The 15860-nt window shown below is 45.7% G+C and overlaps 1 protein-coding gene across 1 annotated transcript in view; it reads right to left on the minus strand.

Annotated features, from left to right (window-relative positions):
* The window catches only part of CELF6 (CUGBP Elav-like family member 6), a 605900-nt gene that overhangs the window by 443763 nt on the left and 146277 nt on the right, over positions 1–15860 (minus strand). The gene's annotated exons all lie outside the window — the stretch shown is intronic.

Raw genomic sequence — 15860 nt, forward strand, 5'->3', positions numbered from 1 at the left:
GTAAAACATATTTTATGCTGCTTATCCGAGGAATATGCAATAGATTTCCCCAAGTCCATTTTAATAATGACATTGATTTTTCTTTTATGAAATTAGCCAAACCTTTTTAAACCCTGCTAAGCTAACTGCTTTTACAACATTTTCTGGCAACAAATTCCAGAGTTTAATTACAAGTTAAGTGAATAAATATTTTCCCTGGTTTGTTTTAAATCTACTACTTAGTAGCTTCTTTGCATGTCATTAGTCCTAATATTTTTGGAAAGAGGCCCAAAACATGAATATTCAGCAGGAATAACCATTTAATTCCTACTTAACATTTATGATTAGAAGCTATTTAACTGGTCTTTGGCCATTTCTAACTGGTTAAACAGCTTTGAATACTGACCAGATAATATTTATTTTAATAGATAGTGCACAGTGACAGCAATATTGAGGTTCCTCAGAAGAATTCAGCCTTTTAAGTTCCAAGATATATGGATCACTATTTTAGGAAAGAGAGTTGCCAACTGAAGGATAATCTTCTAGGATAGCTAAGTCATGCACAGGAAACTTGAAAGGGATATTATTTAGAAAATATGTAGTAAAAGTTTCAAGTTTTATTAGGATTTTATATACCGCCTATCAAGGTTATCTAAGCGGTTTTACAATCAGGTACTCAAGCATTTTCCCTATCTGTCCCGGTGGGCTCGCAATCTATCTAACGTACCTGGGGCTATGGAGGATTAAGTGACTTGCCCAGGATCACAAGGAGCAGCGCGGGATTTGAACCCACAACCCCAGGGTGCTGAGGCTGTAGCGTCAACCACTGCGCCACAAAGCTAAAAACAAAGACATTTTAGAAAAAAAAGAAGACATATTCCGGGGTCTTGATGGCTCAGAGAATTGACATGTATTACAGAACCTTTTATAGTTAGGTCATTAGTTCAGAGGTTGTAGAGCCTTTTATAGCTAGGGCACTGGCTGAGATCTAAATCAGGTTGACAGTGACCAAAAATCATTGCAATTAAAGCACAGAAAAAGACCATTTGGGCTATTCTGACTGCCCATTCATGATAACTGCTAAGTAACAGCGGGATCTGGATAGACCCTGCTGTCTGCCTACATATATATATATATATACACATAATCACCAACCCCTTATCTTTACCCCTTTCTTAATTCTCAAAAAACCACTAAGAGTCATTTTTGTTGGTAAAATTAGCCGCAGCTCAGTTTATTAACCAAACATATAACAATTTAACTCCATTAACATAATGAACTTGAATAAACCAAAACCTCCCGAGCTACAGAGCGTCTTAATTTATTCCCTCAACCCTGCCACCACAGCAAGAGTCAGAGGGGTGGCATAACCCTCATACCCCTTTTCCGGGTCACCTGACCCACCGGGCACGGCTCCCTGCCGTCCCAACACTCATCACCTGATGAGCCTCCTGACCCTGTAGCTCGGGAATCCGCCACAGGCCTGTAACCTTACAGGCCCCCCCCCCCAATAAACCGAGCTGAGGCTACACACCCAACCCAAGAACCCTCTCACAACCTACGGAGAAATCATCCAACAGGAGATCCCAACCAACATCGGAGAGGTGTACTCTATCCCTATGATACAGACCCGCACACGTGACATCCACCCAGTCATGCAGGATCTGACCACCCCCAAACTCCACCACCCATTTTCCCACCTGCCGATTAAACTTCCCCAGCCCCCTGGTCCAACGCCTAGACGCTAGACACCGAGGCCGGGGAATAACGTCCGACCAAACCACCCTAGCCCTCGGGAACTACTGAAACACTACCCACAAGTCATCTTTGATCACGTTGATGAGTTGTCTCCCAGACATGTCATCGAAATCATTACCCCCCAAATGTAACAAGATGATGTCCGGATGACGGGTACAACCGCGCTGATCTGCCAAAAAAGGCAGCAGCTGATGCCATCGCATGCCGCGTTGACCCCACCAGGACACACGGACTCCGCGATGACCCAGGCCAAGATGACGTCCCCCTGGGCGGATAGTTGCTCGTTCACCGGCCCAATGAACGAACGAATGGCCCACAATCCAAACGGAATAACCCCTCCATCTGGCATCTGAAAAGCAAAACAACAAGCTCAGCATAGTACAGTACCACACACCCGCCCACACTGCAACACCCAGATTCTCCCCACTCACTGGCCCCTATTCCCTTCCTCCGCTCCCGATACGTCGCTCCCAGGTCTAATGTAACCCCGAAAAGCTCCAGAAGCCCAGCACCCGAGACGTTGAATGCCGGCCTCTGGCAAGCCGGCTGCACTAGCACTCGTCGCCGCACCAATTCGGAAAGAGTGCGTCCCGAACCGCCCAGGCTCCATTCCACATCTCGCCAATACCCGCCGCAAAACAGCCAGGAATTGGAACCGCGACAACGGAGCCCCATCCACATGTATAAACAGGACCGGAGAATCCCCACTACGCACTGCTAAATAAGCTCCCATCCGTTCAACGGGACAAGAGATACACCCGGCCACACGCCTTAGCAAAACCCACTGACCCTGACCCTCTTGGTCAGTTTTAGAACTGACCACATAAACATGTACCGACTGAGAGCCCAAACGCACATGCTGCACCAATAACCCCCTACCCCTGGCCCCATCCGCGGCACTGACCAACAACTCGCCCACTCGAAACGCACCGAAAAAGGCCAAAGAATAGGCAGCCCGAAACAAACAGGCCTCGAAAGGGGAACTAGCAACCTCCGGCAAAACCTGAAGCAACCACACCAGCAGCTCATGTCGAATCGGCAATCTAGTGTCCCCCCTCTCAGGCACTGCTCTACCCATGGCCCGAAGCAAACGCTGCAGCATGAAACTGGACGAAGGGCAAGCCCAACCCAGAGCCCGGCAGAAAAAGGAAAAAACAGCCAAACGCCCACGCACCACCCCCCGTGAAACCCCAGCTCTGAAGGAATCCAGCACAAAGTCCTCCAGGAAGGACTCGGCCACATCCCCCGGGGACCAACCTCTACCAGACAAAAAGAGCGCTACTACCCGAAACCCTGCAGAATATCAGGACCACGTGGCAGGAGCTACCGACAGGCGGAGCATCTCCCAAACTCCTTCACGTCCAGGCGCCACAAATGCTCCGGCATCGCAGTACCTTCCTCCGCTGCCTCTGGCGCCAGCCGACGAAACTGCTGAAAATTGAAACGGGATAAAGCGTCAGCAATTCCATTCTGTATCCCAGGGACATGACGCGCTCTAATAAACAAGTTGAGCCGTAAGCAGCGCAGCACCAACGCCCGCATCAGCCCATTAACAGCTAAACAGCGGGCAGCCTGTCTGTTAACCACCTCCACCACACCCATGTTATCACACCAGAAAACAACTTTGCGATCACGCAACAGGTCAGGCCACAATTCACAGGCAACTACCAAGGGGAATGATTCCAGAAGAGTGATATTTTTGGTAAGACCCCCCTCAACCCAATCCGCAGGCCACTGCGCAGCGCACCAAGCACCCTTACAATACAGACCAAAACCAACTCCACCCGCAGCATCAGAGTACAGTTCTAGATCTCCATTAGACACCGCCGGCGCCTGCATAGGCAAGGTGCCGTTAAAATCCCGCAAAAAACAAACCCACATACGGAGGTCCGCCCACACAACTGCAGGGAGCCTCAAAAATGCTTCCTGTCGCGTACCCCTGCTGTGGCCGCAGCCAAGCGGCGGGAAAAAGCTCTTCCCATGGGCAAAACCCTACACGCGAAATTGAGAGAGCCCAGCAGTGACTGGACCGCCTGCAATGTGGTCTTCTGCGAAGCCAACACGAGCTCAATAAAACCTATCAACTGTTGAACCTTGGCCGTCGGCAGGCGCATCACCAACGCCTCCGTATCCAACTCAATACCCAGAAACACCAGGGAGGACACCGGACCCTCCGACTTCTCCCGGGCCAAGGGGATACCAAACTCCTCTGCCAGTTGCTCAAAAACCTCCTTCAACCGAGCACAATCATTAAAACCCCCAGCACCAATGAACAGAAAATCGTCCAAATAATGTACCACCGAATCCAAACCCGCCTGCCGCACCACCACCCAATGCAAAAAAGAACTGAAGAGTTCAAAATAGGCACAAGAAACGGAACAGTCCATAGGCAAACAACGGTCATAGAAATAAGCGCCATCAAAACGAAAACCGAGAAGAGGATAAGACCGCGGATGAATGGGTAACAGACGAAAAGCAGATGCAATATCGACCTTCGCCAACAAAGCACCCCTACCAGCTTTCAGAATGAACTGCAAGGCACAATCCACAGACGAATAACGCACAGAACACAGGTCACGTGGAATACCATCATTCACCGAGGCGCCAACCGGTCTCGAAAGGTTGTGAATCAAGCAAAACTTGCCCGGCTCTTTTTTAGGGATCATCGCCAATGGTGAAACCATCATTTCCGGGAAAGGGCGCTCGTGGAAAGACCCTGCAATCCGACCGAAGCTAAGTTCCTCCCTCAACTTATCACGAACCACCGCAGACAATTGAGAAACAGAAACCGCATTGCGCACCCGTGCAACCGAAATCTCACCCTGAAAAGGAATCTCAAAACCAAAAGAAAAACCACGTTCCAAAATCTCCGCCGCACGAACCTTGCCATAACGGCGCAACCACGGACGCAAGGCCCCCACCCGAATAGGAGTGGGCAACTGCCCCGGCAAACCCTCATTTGCTCGCAGCGGCCGGACCCCCTGCCGGACGTTTTGGGCACTTGAGGGCAGAATGCGGCTGTCCACATTGAGAGCAGACATGGCAGAACCTGCAGTCTGGGAACGGACAGCTGGATTTGTTAAATCTCCAACAAAAATCTGATCCCCCTCCCACTCCCGCCCCCACCCCCACCCCTGCTCGAAAGGGCCCACCACCCCCCGCACTCCCTGGCGGGCCACGGCCACTCACCACAGGCGCACTCAAAGGCTTGACTGACATGTGTGTGAGCCACAAGTTAACATCTTGCGTGCCCCACGACATGTGGGCATTCTCCTCCATCTTGTCTCTAAAAGCCTTATCGTAGTTAAGCCACAACCAGCCCCCAAAACGCTGATAAGAATCAAGTACGGAGTCCGCATAAGCCAACAACAGCCCATAGTCCCCTGGACGCGCACGCCCCCAAACACTAGCCAGCCGCAAAAAGGAGCGCATCCAATTAAGGATGGACCGAGCTACTGGTAACTGCTTAGACTCACTAACCCCACGCTTCGATTTCTGAAATATATCAATACAGGAACGCCGCCGAATCTTGCGCCGCAGTGCTCTCGGTACTTTCTCCCAGAGTTCCGTCACGCTACTAATGCCAGAGCACCCTGACTCGGCCCAGCCGGCGCCTCACCACCGCCAACCACTGAACCACTCGCGCCGCCAGTAATATGCCCAGAAGAAGAAGAAGACGCAGAAGACGATGAAGAAGAAGAGGAAGATCCAGAAGAAGATGACCCCCTATGCCGCCTCCGTCTACCCCTCCCACGCTTCCTGACCTTCTTCCCCCCAGCAACCACCGCAGGCGCCACATTACCCGATGTAGATGGTCCCGCGACGATCTCCGCAGCCGACACGCCACTCGCAGCAGGACCGGCCTCCGAAGTAGATCCGTGTGTAGACACAGAGGCGCCGCCCCCAGCAGCCCCCACCAGAGCAGAAAAACCAGCAGTGCCACCACCAGCCCCTGCCCTCGCCGTCTCTGGGTCGCAGGACACCGTCGCCACTGCTCTGGCATCCCGCTGCATCTCCGACACGCCTCCAGCTGAGCTGGACGGATGGCTCCAGGCTGCTTCAATGCTGTAGGGGCGCTCAGGCGCCGACGAACCCTGTGAAAATAAAGCAGAGCCAGAAGCCGAGCCCAGGAAACCACCAACAGGCATTTGCCAACCCGGCCCCCCAAAACCAGAAGCCCCCAAACCACCAGGGTAGCCACTTCCCCCCCAAGGGGAACAAGAGGAACCCGGCCCCAAACCAACCGGACCTGCCCACCATTGAGGAAAACCCCACGGAGCACCTCATGTACCCTGCAAACCAGAAGGACAGGGGCCCAGACTTCCGCCCAAAGGGGTCTGAGGCCTCGCCCCTTCAACTACCGCGCCCAACGCACCGCCCCGCTCCCCCCTCCCACCAACCGGTAAGGACTCACCACCCCTTGCAGACCCACCAGCAAATACTAACCCCCCAACATCAGCCTGAACAGCAGACACCCCTCCAGAGCCACCTTCCACAGTTAACCCAGTCTCCTCCAACAGTGCACTAGAAGTGCCTGAGCTGCAGCCAGCCGACCCGGCAGAACTCTTCCCACCCGACTTCCCCTTCCTCTTCTTAGACTGTGACCCTGCACATGGCCCCGCAGCCCCAACGGAAGCCCTCCCACGCAAACCCAAACCGGAGCTGGCGATCGCGATGGCCAACAACGCCTCCGCTTTTGACCGCCTCTCCGGCCTACCAACCCCACTGCCACCCACCTGCTCGGACGGGTCCTCCACCAACGAGGAACCCGCCAACAGGGAGACCTCTACTTCCTCCTCCGACGCCGACTCAGACTCCCGACGAGCAGCCATAATGTTTATTGGGGGTTTTTTTTGGCAACAGCACGAGCCCGACTCTGTACACACGTGCCGGATGAAAAAACCGCCCTGGAGGACCTGAGGAGGAGTCGAGTCCTCCAGGGTGCCGGCTATAAACCCTCGTCCCCGCGTCGATCCACCAATTAATTTAAACTATCTACCCTGACAGGCTCTACAACCAATCGATGCCTGTCTATTTCTGCCCTTCCCCCTAACTACCCTAACCCGCCTACTCCCCCAGCCGACGGGCAACGCGAGGGCTCTACCAGCCCCGCATTACTTCCGCCCGTCGACACAAGGTCTTGGGCTCCTATTTCTACAATCATCTCCTCTTCCTCAGAGATCAAAAGAACATTAGCTTACCAAACCAGCCTCTGGGGTAAGAACTTTAGTAATTTGATATCTAATTTCTGTTCGTATCAAACTTTTAGAAGAATGCCCAAAACTCATCTATTTGCCACATTTTTTAGATAAGTATTCTGTAATTTAAATATGTAATTCTCTGTGCATATTGTTAACTGCATCGAACTGCAAGGTTTTGCAGTATATAAATGGTTTGTTATGTTATGTTATCCATTGTGACTCTTTCATGCCATCTTGTATTCAAATATGGTCCTCATCTACACCACTGTTACTGGGAAGCCATTCATGTAACTACCACCCATCCCATAAAAATATTTCCTTAAATTATGTACTCAGAGCTTCCTTTCAAATGAAAGAGACCCACCTCCTATGCACTTATAGATATGGAGGCATATGAATACCTCTATCATATTTTTCTTTTCTTGCTTTTCTTCCAAACCATATCTATTGAGATCTTTCAATGTCTCCCCATATGTTTTAAGCTGAATATCATGGACCATTTTAGTAAATGCCTCCTAGATTGATTCCATCCTCTGGTAGATGTCTGGAATGTCCTCCTAAAAGAATGATGGAAAGGAAAATGGTGACAGAATTCAGGAAAGTGTGGGATGAGCACAGAGGATCTCTAATTAGAATATGATTGGTATAAATTGAAGTACTAAGCTCAGTATCAGGCAGACTTGCTGTCTATGGCAATTCAGTTTAGGATGGGTTTGGGAGGGCCTTGGGAGCCTCAGCAATTTGGAACATGAGGATGGTCCTTGGCAGACTTTCACGATCTGAATCCCGCAAATGATGAGATGGTTTGGACAGGCTGGTGTGAGCTTTGATGGGAATTCCAGTAGTTGGAACCCAAGGACAGTAGCGGATGGATTTCTAAGGTCTATGGCCCAGAAATAACAAACAAAAAAAGACACTTTAATTTAATCATGAAATTGTAATGCATGTAATTAAAGGGCAGACTGGATGGACCGTTCGGGTCTTTATCTTCTGTCATTTACTATGTTACTAGGTTTATATCCATCTTAAGATACAATCTCTAGAATTATATACAAGTACAGTAATCTAACCCCGCCCATCCTTTTTAAAAACCATAGCGCAGTTTTTAGCACCAGCCGTGGCAGTAACAGCTCTGACACTCGTATAATTCCTACTGGTTATTCCTTTCCTTATGCACTTAAGCATCCTTACTATACTGTTCTGCTAGGATTTGCAGCCCAAATACATGACTGTCATTTTTTAGCACTAATTATTAGTTCATTTTTCATGATTCACCAGATCTCTCCTCCTCTTATCCATATTATCCAGAGTGTCTACCTTGTTGCAGATTGCAGCATCCTTTACAAAATGGAACATATTTCCCTACAGCCCTTCTCCAAGATCATTTACAAAAAATGTTGCAAAGAATGCGACAAAAACACCATTTATATAAAAATGAATTGGTGGTTTCAATCTAATTCCTGGTGAACAGGTATCTACACCAAAAAGAGAGCCCAAGGAGGCCTCAACGATAAGACAATCAAGGCACAACCCGTGGCTGAATTATTGACATCTCATCCTCACGACTCCTTTGTTGCGCCTGAACAGGTATCTACAACTCGAATTTCAACCATCACCGTTAGGTATAACCAGGACATATCAAGCTAGGCTGCCCTGCAATGGCAATAGGAAGTGAATCTGTAAAAATAGGCACTTGTTTCCTTTTGCCATTGGAGGCTAGTATGGCTGTGCCCTGGGTGATTTGCCCACTAGTGCTCCCTAATCCATCTACTTCACTGCTGCCAGTAAGAGAAGATGGTGGGCTGGTATCAGTTTTTGCACCAAAACAAACCTCTTGCAGGTGCAAGAAAAAGCGGAGTAGATTAATTGGATGCTATCAGGTTTATTATATACAACAAATCATAAAATATATAAAATGATATAAACAAGTGATATAAAATGAAGTGCTAGTCCATAAGGCGAAAAAGCCTATATTAGCCAAAGCTGATCTTGAGACGCAATATAGTCATTTGCACCAGCAGATGATATCAAAAAGGTCCCAGATTGGTGCTAGGGAGTAAGGCGATATCAACTGTATTAGCCAAAATGGTCCTGAGGTGAAGAAAGTCAATTGCTGGAGTGCTATGTGGCAGTCCTGGGAGGTAGGAAGGACCCTACATGGTCCGTGTTTCGGTGTGTGGAAATGCCTTCAACAGAATGAAAAACTGGTCTTCGTGATATTTGGAGCATTGAGATTAAGCAGTATATTTCTGCATCTCGATGGCCGCGTATTTGGACTTGGAGGATGAGATGTACAGCGCCAGCATCTATGAGACAAACTTGGTTTTTTCTGTTACATAGATCTTTTTGGACCCCTGTTAGGTTACACCGATTAGATAATCTAATAGATGCTGGCACTGTCATCTAGACATTGGGACGCTGGATCATCTGTTCTAGTGTCCTTTGATACTTAACTTTTGGAGGTCAATTTGGGGTAAGATTAACAACATATTGGATTCATCAATTCCACTGATGTTTGAGTTGGTCATTTGTGGAACACTATTACATGTTAAGCCCCCTATGGATCAATATAAATGCCGTCTTTCCTTTATCATGACTGGGATAGCCACGCAGATGTTTACCTGTAACTGGAAGAACTACGACCGTTTAAATTTTCCTTTTTTGGTGGGCAAATCTGTGCTCCAGCTATAGATTTGAAAAAATGAATGCCGATAGTTTGGGGCCCAGTAATTTCTTTAAATTGGTTTGGGGCCCGTTGACATCTTATGTTACTTTATTATAGCAGGGATTTGATTATGAATTAGCATTGTTTATTTATTTTCATATACATCCAGGGAAGGGTGGGAGGGGAGGGCTTGATTTCTGTCCTATTTATGACCTATGAATATGGTGTCAGGTCAAAAGTGCGCCGGGAGAAAGGCGCGCCCAGACAATTGAGCGCAGCACGCGCCGCCGTGCCACTCTAAATTACTGTTTTTAGCGCTCCGACGGGGGGGGGGGGGCGTGGGGGGGATCCCCCCACTTTACTTAATAGACATCGCGCTGCGTTGTGGGGGCATTGTGGGGGGTGTGGGGGGTTGTAACCCCCCACATTTTACTGAAAACTTCACTTTTTCCCTGTTTTTAGGAAAAAAGTTCCGTTTACAGTAAAATGTGGAGGGTTACAACCCCCCAAACCCCCCATAACGCCGGCACGATGTCTATTAAGTAAACTGGGGGGGTTCCCCAACAAAACCCCCCATCAGAGCCCCTAAAACTGTAATTTAGAGCAGCGTGGCGGCGCGCGCTGCGCTCAATTGTCGGCGAGTGCTTTTGTCTTTCGCGCCGTTGTCTATGAACCATGAATATTTACACGATTGGAGAGTGGGAGGCTATTATTAATGTGAATAGAATAAGGATATTGGAAAGATCTATGTTTTGTGGTTTATGGAATTAACAGTGGGTGGAATTAACAGTGGGTCGGTGGGAGAAATAGTTGGTTATGTATATTTGTAAGCTGATTGTGTTTCTACTGATATGTTATATATTATATATCTGCTTATTGCACTATTGAAGTTTTGAAAATCAATAAAGAATTAAAAAAAAAAGTTTGCAACCTTTTACAGGTGGGAAGATAAAGTAAAAAAAAAAAAAGAAATGCCTTCATCAGTGGTCCATTGCTGAAGATATATGTATCTGAACCATGCACAGCACACTTTAGATGTAAGGGTACCACATAATACTTGCACAAGCCAGTAATGGAGGTAAAATACCGGAGAATTACAAAGCAAAACTTGCTGTTCAAAATGAAAGGTTTGTCACCCGACATCGACGCTGAGCCGAAAAGCTAAGTAGTTTTTACACCCCTCCATATTTGGATCCTGTGTGGTTGTACCACTTACACAGCCCTTGAGAGGAGGTTGTATATAACTGCCTGGAGTCTCAACAGAGAAGATGTAATTATCTCTTCAGTCCCAGAAGTGGTCATTCTAGATCAGAGTTTAGGCCAGGTGTTTTCAAATCTCAAGGTTTCTCCCAATGGTATATGGGAATAGATGTTATGTGCATGTCGGTGAATTTGTGTGTGCATTCGGCCACTTTCATTACAGAACTTGGATTCTCATTCACACACTAGATGCCTATTTGTTTTTCATAAAATCTCACAGATTTATCCAGGAAGTTCCACTTACCTAAATAGGAGCAATTTTCAGTCGGATAAATTTAGGACAGCATAAAGGCTGTCCCAGCTTTATCTGTTCATTTATCTGGGTAGCGGTCTGAAAATCACTGGATAAATGCTGGCTGCCAAGTTATATCTGAATATTCAGGGCTGGCTGATATCTGGACATTAGTGCTGAATATTTGGTTATAAAATTTTCATGGCCTCTGGCATTTAAAAATGCTTGTAGGGCAAGTCTATAAATTGGCTCCTAGACTTATGCACAGCTTACACATGCCAGGCTTACAGGCCTATCTGAAGCTAAGCAGGGTTAGGCCTGGCTAGTACCTGGATGGGGGACCACTGGGGAATGCCAGGTGCTGTAGGCTTCAGGGCCCTATGTGGAGCAGCAGTAACATAGTGGCGCCACACACACTGTGCAGGAGAAGGCAATGGCAAACCACTCCTGTTCTCTGCCTTGGTTCAGTGGTCTACTTGAAAGCCTACACTCATATGTGTCAATGATTTTTCACTTAAGTGTTATAGTGCATAACTGCAAGGGAGGATATATATGTGACTGCACTGGGGTGTTGCCAAGTGTGCAGCTTACAGAATACTATCTGTTCAATTTATTTAATATATCACAAATATAAAACCAGGGTTAAAATCTAAACAGTTTACAAACTCATTTAAAGGAGGGTTAAGAAACAAACTAATACCAATACAAGGACAAAAACAACCAACAACAAATGAAGAGAGAACGAGAGGTTAATTATAATAAAATCTGAGGTGTGGAAAAGAGTAAAACATCAGGCTAGGGAGCACTCAGGCACACCAACCAGCCACAATGACATAAATGGACACACCAGAATTTCAGCATGACAAAGCAGCTTTATCCTATTATTCTATAATGGCTAAGGCACACCTATGTGCCATTATAAAACTGGTGCTAAGCCTTATCGTGAAACCAATATTGAGGTGTGAAGTTATAGACTTGGCCTCATACAACCATAGCTGAACATTACCCCCTTAGTTTTATGCATGCTCCAAGTCACTCTTTTGTCAAAATTAATTGGCATCTTTCCATCACCACATTACATCTTCCTCCTGGCTTCTGACTTATTTTTTTTCTCCCCCCCCTTTCTTGCCCTTTCCAACTTTTCTATCATTATCTGCTACTTTCGCACTCACCTGCCAGATTTTTACTTCTTAGGCTTCCCTCTCTTTATTCTTGTCTGCCACCGCTTCTCCTATTTCCCTCAGACTTTCCGCATTTCCTGCAACCGGCTTCTTATCTCCATTTGTACGAGGGTGAATCAAAAATTAAAGGCAATTGTTAAATTATGTGATAACTGGAACGGAGCTAGCAAAATACTGTACAGTCCATTTTTAACCTGTACTTAAATTACTGTATTGTCCTTGTATTTAAACTACTGTATAGTCTTTGCATTGTCCAAATGTACGCCACTGTGAATGTTTGCTTGTGGATCGTTCTGAACTACTGGGAGGACAGGATAAAAATCTAAATAAATAAATAAACATATGTACTCATACATTGTCTGTTAGATAGTTCGTCCATGCACGGTGCAGCACTCGGCCTTTAGTTGTACGGCAGCCATGAGGTCAGAAACATAGACACTCCATTGCAAGATTGCACCATCAAAGGACAACGTTCAGCAGTGCGCTTCTTGGGACAGAGGGAGCGAAATCTTTGAAGATTCACCGTCGGATATAGCGTTAACAAACAGTGCAAATTATTGTGCATTGCTGCAAAATGAACTTTAAACTGCAATTTGCAGCAAAAGAAGAGGAATGTTGGCCAAAACAGCCTTGCTGCACCATCACGATGCATGTCCTCATACATCAGCAGCAGCGAAAGAAGAGAGAGTGTAACAGCTTGGGTTTGAACAAATTCCACATCCTACTTATAGCCCGGATCTGGCACCTAGTTATTATCACATTTGTGGTCCACTGAAGGAGACACTGCGAGGTTGCAGATTCACCTCTGATGATGAAGTAAAGGAAGCGGTGCTCACCTGGCTTAGGGAGCAGCTGAAAAACTTCTTCTCTGTAGAAATGCAGAAGCTAGTTGAATACAACAAATGTGATGTCTTATTTGTCAGCCTGTTCCTCTCTATTTACTGACCTTCTTGCAGTCTCCCCATCTCTAAACCAAACTAAAACTTGAGTTTATAGACCAAGTCATCTCTATAAAACTAAAGCTCGACTCGGTTTAAAGTAAATAAAATAGAAAAGAACAATAAACTTTACAATTTGGAAAATAACCAAATTTTTAGATATTTATGATAGGTTTGAAGAGAACCTAGTTCTCTCAACCACAGAGGAATATTGTTCCATAATTCAGTTGTTTTGAAAAATAAAGACTTCCCCAATTTACCAGTAGAGGCTATGCCTTTCAGAGAAGGGAAGGATAATTTAAATTTTTGCATAGTCAGACCAGGTCTTTTAGAATTCCAAGACAGAGGGATTAATAAAGGACAAATGCCGAACAAGATCTTAAAGATTATACAGGCACTTTTGAAGTGTATCCTGGAGATTATTGGAAGCCAGTGAAGTTTAGCCAAGAGCGGTGATACATGCTCAAATTTGCTTTTACTGAAAATAAACCTAGCCGCAGTATTTTGAATCAGCTGAAGTCTCTGCAGGCTATTCTTGGTCAGCCTTAGATAGATAGAATTACAATAGTCTAACAGCTCAACCTATGGACCTTGTGAGGCACTATTTCAGGGCACCAGTGATAATGGGTGCCAAAATTCAATTTGGGCTACCTTCAAACTCCTAGAGGGATAGATGATAGACTGGAATTTTGATGCCCTTTTGAGTAGTGGCTCGTGGCCAGCAGGGGGTGCTGGTTATGGGACGGAAATGGGAATGGATGTTAGGATATGATAAGTGCAGTATTTTTTGTGGAGTTGTTTTCTACAAAAGGCCAGTTTTTCGTATGATTCTGGGTAATTCTAGTTAGACAAACATCTGTGTCAGTTAAGGACCACGCCCAAATAGAAGCGTACGGAAAAACAGGTGAATAAAAATTTTAATATAATGTAGCTAAGGCCAGAGAAAAACACACTAAGGATTAATATAAGGGAAAGCATAATAATATCTGTGTATGTACTTTGCTGTTGAGCCAAATCATGGTGGAAATCAGGATTACATGGAATCCATTTTGGGTTCTTTGTGTTTACCAGTGACTAGTTTCTGTTTTCTTTGTCCTCTCTGAGTTTTTCCCACTCCCAGCAGCGTGGTGTTAAGTAATACCACATGTACTGTAGACTGGCTAGGAAGATCAAGTGTCCTAAACTAAGAGATAAAATGCATTAAGTATGAATGTATGCAAGGGGCCCCGAATGAACGAAGGAATGATTGATATATGAGAGATATATGAAAGAATGGTGTGTACTTAATTTCTAATATTTTATATATTTTAAACCTGAAGAAACACTAAGGAAAATCCTGAGGCAACATCTGGGAGTAATTAGAGACAGAGACTGTTGCTTCAGTCTCCAGCATAGGAAGGGGGGGGGGGGGCATTGGAAGCACATGCTTATCACTGTATGTAACATGAAGCTGTCAGCTTTCCTCTTCCAGACTAAAGTTACTGTCAATTTAGGGAGAGATTGAGAATTTCTCAGCACTCTGTTAATAATTGTAGAATTCTTTTGAATATGTTAATGTTAATTCAGAAATCAAAAGTAATTTTCTGAAACTTTGTCTAACTTTTAAATGTGGAGGAATGTTTCTTTGTCCAACTTTAAGACCACCCATAGGATTGTTATTGGTTGATTATGATGATGATGTCACGAAAAGCCAACAGCATATAATAGGAAATTTGGAGCTAGTAAAACGAGACCGTTAGGAGAAGGCCAGTATTTTGGCACCTCTAACGATCTCCCATAAGCGCAATCGGTAAGCAATGATGCTGTTCTTTTGATCTAATAATGGAAAAATCGAAACAATAATTCAATAAATCTTGGTTATAATTTTTAAAACCTTGCGCTGGTGTCATTTTGCATGTATAATTATTTTCAAACCTGAAAGCTTTCACAAATGGCGTCAATGACCCTTGCTCACCTTTATCAGTATTGTCCTGAGCCAATGCCTCTCCTTTTCCAGCAGGAGGGGCGCTTAAGAGAGAGGGAGATAGTAGCTTACAGATGGGGGGGAAATGGAGGGAAAGACACCAGATTATGGGTGGGGGTACTAACGCAAAGGATGACTAAAAAAAATAAGAACATAAAAATAGTCACAATGGGTCAAACCAAATCTGGCCCAGTGTCCCATCTTCACAGTAGTCAATCCAGGTCACAAATACCTGGCAAAAACCCAAACAGTAGCAACATTCCATGGTACCAATCCTGGGCAAGTAGTGGCATCCCCCATGCCTGTCTCAATAGTCACTTGAGCAGGCCCTTCATCTTTTGGTATTATCTGCTGTGTTTCTGCTCTGCCAACTTTGAGAAGAATTTTATAACTAAAACCCTGGGGGGAAAAACGTTTCAGAAATGTGCATATTTTATGTTTAGTTTATACAGGAACATAGGCATGAAAAATGCATGCACATGCAATTTGCACAACTTTATAGCTGCTCTGAGACTGGTGTAAAAATGCACACATGCCACGTGTATCTTCACATTATGGCTTGTATGTATAGTTGAATATGGATATACAGCTACACAATTTTAGAGAAACTCCTTTTCAGCATGTGAAAGAGATTTTATATGCAAAAACTCCATTTTAAAATAACCGACGTCTCTCCTCCCTCA

This window comes from Geotrypetes seraphini, chromosome 14, assembly GCF_902459505.1.
Source record: "Geotrypetes seraphini chromosome 14, aGeoSer1.1, whole genome shotgun sequence".
NCBI classification, from domain to species: domain Eukaryota; kingdom Metazoa; phylum Chordata; class Amphibia; order Gymnophiona; family Dermophiidae; genus Geotrypetes; species Geotrypetes seraphini.